We start from the raw sequence: 9127 nt of genomic DNA on the forward strand, positions 1-9127 counted from the left end.
CATTCATTAGTCAGAGAGAGTAGACAGTAAACTGAACTATTATGTCTCTCCTTAAGTGCTGCTAATGCACAAGTAATAATAATAAGCATTCTCGGAGCCGGTTAACAGCACCAGCAACAACTGCAGTTCTAGCATTTTAATAACAAAATCCGTCCTCTCTCGAGTAATAGTCATTATTCCTAAAGTTGAAGGAAGGTTCTCATATAAACGTCTCCCAAAATCAGAGCTCATGTTCAATAATGTTTACTAGTACAATGGAGCCTGTTAAATCTGGTTTTCAACCTTTTATCGCCTCATTTTAGTTTTCTGTAAAAAATTATTATGACGCTTTGTCTGTGCGTCCGCACTTTTTCTGTCCGCCTTCAGATCCTAGAAATTACTGAGGAGGCCAGAGGACTGCAAATTGGTATGGTGCCCATCCACCCTCCCTCCAGTCATCAAATATACCAAACTGCAGTCTGTAGCCTCAGTAGTTTGTATTTTATTTAAGGTTAAAGTTAGCCATAATCGTGAGTCTGGCAACGTATAGGACAGCCCACCACCGGGCCGCGGTTAAAGTTTCATGGTTAAAGTTTCAGCATTATACCGAGACCACCTAAAGATAGATCTATTTTCGGTAGCCTTGATCATACCCTGTGCAGAAACTCGATTGCGCCGAAGAAACTTCGTTGAATTTTTTGCATCTTTCTATTTATGACCTTGTCATGAATGTGAAATTGGTTTACTTCATTCTGACATTATCTAGTGCTACTGCATTGTCGTTTAATTTTAAAGTTCTAAGCCTAGTGGTTATTTATGCAAAGTCATTCACATTTTAATTTTGCATCTGCCAACAGTTGCGAGACAAAATGATGTGTAGACAGACATTTTGGGGTAAGTCCTACGACTTAAAATATTCATTTTTTACATATGTATAGCAAGTGAAAGTTCAATTATTTTTTTCGTACTACAGTGACAGATGGTTGAAAAAATAGGCATATCATTCATGTCAAACTCATGGCAGTTCGTGAATTTGGTCTGTAGTAGTAAGATATGTCCAGAGAATCGTACTCCTGTGTAAAGGATATGTGTGATATATGTATATGCACATACATACATACATACATACATACATACATACATACACATACATCATACCTACATACTACTACATACATACATACATACATACATACATCATCATATATATATATATATATACTATATACGTATATATACATATATATGACTGGTAAAAAAGTTCTGTTACAGCAGAATTCCATCTAATAAAAGGAGCCCATAAAAAAAGTAAGTACTATATTTCAGAGACTGCTGTCTCTTTCTTCAGGATTTTATATACATACATATATATATATATATATATATATATATATATATATAGTATTGTGTGTGTGTGTGTGTATATATATATATATATATATATGAGTGTGTGTGTGTATATATATATATATATATATATATATATATATATATATATATATATGTGTGTGTGTGTGTGTGTGTGTGTGTGTGTGTGTATGTATGTATGTATAACATTTTAGTGGTTCCCTGCAAGAAGGGACTTCGGAAAAGAGACATTGGCCAATGGTACACACTTTTAACCGTTAAAAACTCGCCAGCTCCGGCGGCACATTGTGCCATTGACCTCTGTCATACACGTGCGCTCTGAATTCCTAGAAATCTATGCCATTCCCTTCTAGTAACTCTTCCATTTCATGTATTCAGCATTATTTGGATCCCTCTTCTTTTTCCTCATAATATTTCCGAACCATGCACTCTTATCATATACCTACCGCCCTGCACGGTCCTACATCTCATCTCCAGCTCCTGACTTCTTGCATGATATGGAATGTCCATGGGAACATAACCCACAATCATTTCAGCTCCACCTTTTTCCTTCCTCATGAAAACTTTCAATAATTCAACGAATTGCTTATAGAACAATAACTCCTTAACATAGTATTACATATCTATGAATTATACCATAAATTATTTCTAGGGACGTGTATGATACAAACTGATTTTTTCTGTTTCAAACTTTCTGTTACTGTTTCATGGCAAAAACTCTGTGCGCACGCTATCCTCCCTTTTTTAAAATCACTAGTCTCTCCTTCTCAACTATTTTGTTATCTGCTTGACTTTCTCCTTCAATAGAAAGGAACAGTAATTCATATCGTTCCGTTCATTTCTTTGGAACCTTTACTTTATGCATGCATATCTCACACACGTTGGTCATCTCATCAACACTGTCACCCCCATTCCAAACTCCTCTTTTCAATTCTTATTACTTCCTGACATATTTCAGTTCCTCTGCCTCTTAATCAATATTCTTGAACCCTTCACTATTTCATTTCTTCTGCCTCTTAATCAATATTCTTGAACCACTAACTATTTCATTTCTTCTGCCTCTTAATCAATATCCTTGAAACACTAACTATCCCAAGCGCCTCAGTGGCGTGGTCAGTATGGTGTTCGCGTGCCACTTCTGTGGCCGCGAGTGCGATTCTCGGGCATTCCATTGAGATTCGGAAGTCACGTAAAGCCGTTGGCCCCGTTTAAGAATAACCACTGGTTCCATGCAACGTAAAAACACCATACAAACACTAACTGTCCCTTTCCTAGGCATTCTGAAATTAATGCTAACTCCTTCTGCATTTACATGTTTTCGAGTTACCTCTCTTCTCATATTTTCAGTAAGTCTTCACGATACCTACTCAACTGACATCAGACCACATTCACCTAAGACAACAGTTCTTCCTTTTTAGTTTTATTATGAGATCCAGTTGCTCAGTAACCTTGCCATCTGCTGCCACTTCTTTGAAGAACAATTTCTTTTACTTCCTAAAGATTTGACAAAGATTGGCCCCTTTTTAGTCTTACTGTCTTCTTGACTGTCATATCTACATTTCTGTATACGTTCACAAGAAGATTTTTTCTATCACGCAATTACACTTCGAGCGGTCTCTCTCTCTCTCTCTCTCTCTCTCTCTCTCTCTCTCTCTCTCTCTCTCTCTCTCCCTTTTAATGACTCTCATTTCATCATCCGACTAATTACCACATTTATTACAAAAAGCTCCCTGGCCTCAGTATGACGTACCCTTCAATTTTGCATATTTTTCATATGCTCCCACGAAAGAGTTATTAAACCTAGCCAGTATCTATCCATTTCCCTTTATGTTAGGTCTTCAGGTTTTCTCACTAAATGAACTCATTAATTACATCTACAGCCAAATTAGATTCCGCCTTCGTTCAGCTGAAACCATTTTTGCATGTAAAGAGGGACCGATTAAAATGAGTATTTAGTATTTTTAATGAACAGAAGAGCGAAGAAATGCATTGTTGTTGCTCGCTAATAGAGAGGATAGGATGTTTGAGCACTTTTTAAGACAAAAGTGAAAGGGCAGGACATGCAGGGGAGCGAAATACAAAGCCTGTTTGTGTCTGTGGTGGTTGAGAGATGCAATGGAAATGGAACAGTGCCTGTATTGCCCTGGAGAATTGTAAAAATAATGAAGAGTGTAGAGGGAATCTGCGTGACCCGGGGTTACTTGGAGAGTTGTGAGGTTTGAGAGAACCCATTTATGTGTGTGTTTTTCTTTGTGCGCATATGTATTTACTTATCTTGTTTCACTTGAACCACTTTGAAGTTGAGCTATGTTGCCTCTGGATGGGAGATGACCAAGCCATTGGCGTTGACATATGAGACTTTTGAACATAGTAAATGGGGCGGGGCTTTAGCTACGAACTCCATCCCTTTAATATTTGGTGGAACCGGACGGTGACAACGTCGGCGCTGCCCTTGAATGGTAATGGGGCGTACGGTGACAACAAAAATACAAAATGAAATATATATATATATATATATATATATATATATATATATATATATATATATATATATATATATATATATTTTATGGGAACAACGTCGGCGCTGCCCTTGAATGGTAATGGTGGCGTACACAGTGACAACAAAAATACAAGAGTGATATTATATGTATATATATATATAAATATATAGTATATATATATATATATATATATAGACTATATATATACATATTTATGGACAACGTCGGCGCTCCCCTTGAATGGTAATGAGGCGCACGGTGACAAAAAAAAAAAAATACAAGAGTGAAATTATATATATATATAGTATATATATATATATATATATATAATATATATATATCATATATATATACATGTTTTAGATATTGATTTGTTTTGTTTCTCGTAGTGAAATACAGTCTCTCTGTAATCTTTATACTCCACACACGCACACACACATACATACATACATACATATATATATATATATATATATATATATATATATATATATATATATATATATATATGTATATATATACGTATATATACGATATATATGTGTGTGTGTGTTTGTGCATGTGTAAAGTGACGGAGAAAGTGACTGCATCATGCGTCAAGAAAATAATCCAAAACTAATCTCGTAGACTCAGTGATGAATGTCGTTCCTGTCAATTCAAACAGGATGTAAACTTACGTAAAATCATACATTTACTAAAAAAGATATAAAAAAAATCTGGGAGAATTATATTCTTCAAAAAACAAACAGTATCGACGAAAATCGACGAAGACGGGAAAAAACTTGAACTAATGACCTTTCTGGTATCCTTGATGGATTAGTTTCCATAGTAAGATTAACCATGGCACTCCTTACCCAGTTTACGCCAACACCCGTTAGGCCCTGAGCCCATTCCTGTATTTTTCTCTTTTATTTATTTGCTAGTGACTGATGCCTCGTCTCGTCTCCTCTCTTCTCTCTCTCTCTCTCTCTCTCTCTCTCTCTCTCTCTCTCTCTCTCTCTCTCTGTATTTGTATATATATATATATATATATATATATATATATATATATATATATATAAATACTTACACACACATGTATATACATATATTATATTATACCTATTATATTTGCACATGTGATTTTATGGGAATCTCTCCTCTCTCTCTCTCTATCTTCTCTTCTCTCTCTCCTCTCTCTCTATTCTCGCTCGTATTATATTAATTATAGTATAATATATATATTACTATATTATATATGTGTTATATATATATCTATACTATATATATATATATATATATACTTAAAATCTATATCTATCTATCTATCTATTATTATATATATATATTATTATATATATATACATTACTTTAATATATATGAGTATAGGATATGGAAGGATAATAGATAGGGATATACTATAATATATATATTATATATTACTTATATATAATAGATATTATATCTATATAGATAATATAAGCATATATATAGATATATCTATATATATATATTCTAATATATAGATCTATATATATATATATATATATATATATATATATATATATCATATATATATATATATAAATATATATATATATATAGAGAGAGAGAGAGAGAGAGAGAGAGAGAGAGAGAGAGAGAGAGAGAGAGAGAGAGAGATTTTTCCACGCATCGATTTTCCCATCTCAGTGACCGAACGCTTCTGATCCCGAACATGTGATTACGAAAGTGAAGCACGATGATTTTCAATTTCGATCATCGTGGTTTAGGAACGTCAGCTTCCGGATGCCCATTTGGCGTCGTCAACGCGTGAAAAAACTGCAATCCTCATTTTCAAACAACCTTGCAAGCAGTCGATACATTTTCCGTTCCTTCGGGAAGCAAAAAAAGTTGTCGTGCTATAAAAGATTTTTACAATCTTTTGTTCTGGAGACCCCAATTTTTATCCAAAGAAACCTTTTAAGTTTTCCGGGCTGCGCTTTTGTTGTTGATGCAGTCAGTGCTCTGTATGTTCCACGATCCAGTTGATGGCTTCTTTGGATCCGAGCCTGGATGTGAATCTGCAACTTTTGTTTGCTTTTACTTATCGTTATAGTGACAATCTCTGGCGTGTGCTTATTGAGAATATCAGTTTTCTACCATTAGTAAGAAAACATATGATACGCAATATTACCTCCCAATCTAAATGATATATAACCTCAATAGTGCACAATAATTTATAGTGTCTGGTTGCCTTTTCAAATTATTGATAGAGTAAATAGCGGACCCATTCATGCGAAACAAATGAAGATGTTATCAAGTAGCTGAACATGATTAGATTGTAGAAATCAGCAAGTGACGATAAGAGAAAGCAGATACAATAGATGAATTGGGAACTATAGTAAAAACATACATACACACATATATACACGACACACACACACATATATGTATATATATATATATATATATATACATATATATACATTATATATATATATATATATATACATGAGTCATATCTCATTACCGTGATTCATATACATACATCGAGCTACAAATGTCTTTTAATATCTAATTCGCTCTACCTCGGAACTAATATATTTTCATATATGTTAACCGAAGGGGAATTTTTTAGTCGATAAGAAATTTGCCGACTCACGGGCGCGAACCATCGAACCCAACAAATTCATGACACCCGTGAGCCGACAAATTTCTTATCGACTAAAAAATTCCCCTTCGGTTAACATATATGAAAATATATTAGTTCCGAGGTAAAGTGAATTAGATATTAAAGGACATTTGTAGCTCGATGGTATGTATATATATATATATATATATATATATATATATATCATATATATATATAATATACATATATATATATATATATATATATATATATATATATATATATATATGTGTGTATGTATGTATACTAATGCATATATTACAAGTATTTGCATACCAAGTGCACAACACGTGGCTTTTAATAATTCGCATGAACGTGCGTTACTGAGTCTAAAACCTTCTTGTTCAAGGATTCGAAATTGCACTAAATCCAAATAAAAACCTGGCCAAGGTGAGCCGGATACTCTGATCCGGTAAGTTATATTTTAGGGATGACTGTCCACTCTCTTCGATTTACAGCAAATTTCGACCTTATTTTAGATGAACAAAAATTACGTTCTTATATCCTTAAAGCCCATATTTCTCTTATTTTCACTTCATTTAAAGAATGAAATTCATATAAAATATTAAAACTCAAATTTCTATATTCGTTTGTCTGTTATCATTGTAAATCGGAATACTTATTTCTCTTTAGATAAGGAACTAAACTATTACTTCTCCATGAGAGAGAGAGAGAGAGAGAGAGAGAGAGAGAGAGAGAGAGAGAGAGAGAGAGGGTGGGGGTGGGGGTGGGGGGGGGGGGGGGGGAGAGGCGGAGTTCAAAACTGTTAGCTTCTCGTCTGTATCAAAAGCATTTGTTTCTATTCTTTTGGTCATTCTAATGAGAAGATAAAAATTGTTTGCTAATTTTTCAAATGATTTCCCTTCCTAGTAAATTCTAACATAACCTCGTAAATGAAACTGAAATTTTACCCATGCTTTGCTTCTCTAAGAGAGACTTCATATCGCAAGTCCTCTGAAAAGGAGGCGGAATTTTGTTCATTTTTATAAAATTTCAGTGACCTAAAGATTTATGGATTTAGACCACTTTCTTATAATGATTAAAAATGGACTAAGCATTATTTTCATATTTATTCTTATTAATTTCATCTTATTTTTATTATTATTTTTTTTTAAATCTTATTTTTATATTTTTACCATTAATTTTTTTATCTGTGTTTCGTTTTTATTTTATCTTTTTATTCTTATTTCTGTTATTCTTATTTTTTATCATTTTTATTTTACTTTATTACCCTAATTCTTATTTTTATCACTTGTATTTTTATTTTTTTATTTGTATATCTAGAAAACTGAAATCATCTCTTATATCTGAGGCTATTCTGGCTCTCCATATTTCACTCCGAATTAAGTCAGGCAATGAAAAAAGGTCATTTGGAAAATCGAGGCCTAGACTCGACTCCTCTCGAACGAAGCAAGTTAGTAAAAGGAGTTCATATAACGAGGAAGGTATCAGGGACGTCCCGTCTCTTTGCTTGATATTTTTTCCCTTATTATTTTATGTGAAAGTTACGGAAAACAATCTTGAAACGGAGCCTTTACTAGATATTTGACGAAAACGAACGACGAAGATGCAGAAATATCAGCTAAATAAGTACAGATAATTTGGTGTGCCACCCGAACTTACCAGGAAAACGAAGGAATCCGATTGCCTCAAACGCTTATACATAAAACAATAAACTGAGTAAATGAACTGAAAATGATACTCAAAGCAGAATCACATGAACCCCTTTATATTCTCGGGGACCCCAATACCTCGAGAGTGAGTATACCTGTTAGCAACCGGTCGTCCACGATACGAAGCACTACTACTAGTATCACACTCGGCTATCTTTTTTCCACTGTCCTCCTGACCGCGTAGGACCGCGTCTTTAATACGGTTTTCCCGCCTTTATATTCGCCCCTCTTCTTACTGGTTACCTTTCTAAGCAATATTTACCTTTTGCTTTCGTCCCATTGGCTGAGACCGTCAATGAACTCTCAAGGAGAAAGTGACGTCACTCGGCCTGAAGCTGAAAGTCCTCCCACTCTCGTTCGTCATTTTTTTTATATCTATTTTTAGTTTTGGTCTGTGGCGTCTATCCAGAGAAACTATGATATAATGATCTAAGCAACATTTAAAGGGAGGCTGAAGCACACGCTGTCAACTAATCTAGCATCAAGGTATTAAGTGAAACTGTCATGTATAATTTATCTTATGACAGACTTAAAAAAAAAATTCGAATTTTTGTCATAAATTCTCAGCCAGAGGAAATATTCCCTTAACTTGTACTTGACGGGTAATGAATTCCTCGCGAACACGAAACTTTTGCCTGATGTTCATTTTCATTTGTTTGACCTAAATGTGATTGCTACGACGAAATCAGATCATTATCGTTGGAAATCAATAAACTTACTTGGAAGACGTTCCTGTTATAACTTGGGGCTAAACACGTAGCAGAAATCACTAAATGATCCAATTAACTATCTTACAGAACTAACGAAGTAAAGAATTCATTCATTTTGCTTGAAAAAAAATTCTATTGCAAGGTACATTCGTAGGTACATTTGTATCACAATTCACTATAAACATACCAAAAATTTAATAACCGAATAAATTGGAATAGAATAAGTAATTAAGAAATAC

General features: G+C 33.9%; 1 protein-coding gene across 1 annotated transcript in view; it reads right to left on the reverse strand.

Annotated features, from left to right (window-relative positions):
* Window positions 1-8395, reverse strand: part of LOC135216133 (glucose dehydrogenase [FAD, quinone]-like) — a 67522-nt gene extending 59127 nt beyond the window's left edge. The window contains exon 1 of the mRNA XM_064251212.1: window positions 8274-8395. The gene's annotated coding sequence lies outside the window, so the exon portion shown is untranslated. The remainder of the gene's footprint in view (window positions 1-8273) is intronic.
* Window positions 8396-9127: the final 732 nt, after the last annotated feature.

This window comes from Macrobrachium nipponense, chromosome 6 (genome assembly GCF_015104395.2).
Source record: "Macrobrachium nipponense isolate FS-2020 chromosome 6, ASM1510439v2, whole genome shotgun sequence".
NCBI lineage: Eukaryota > Metazoa > Arthropoda > Malacostraca > Decapoda > Palaemonidae > Macrobrachium > Macrobrachium nipponense.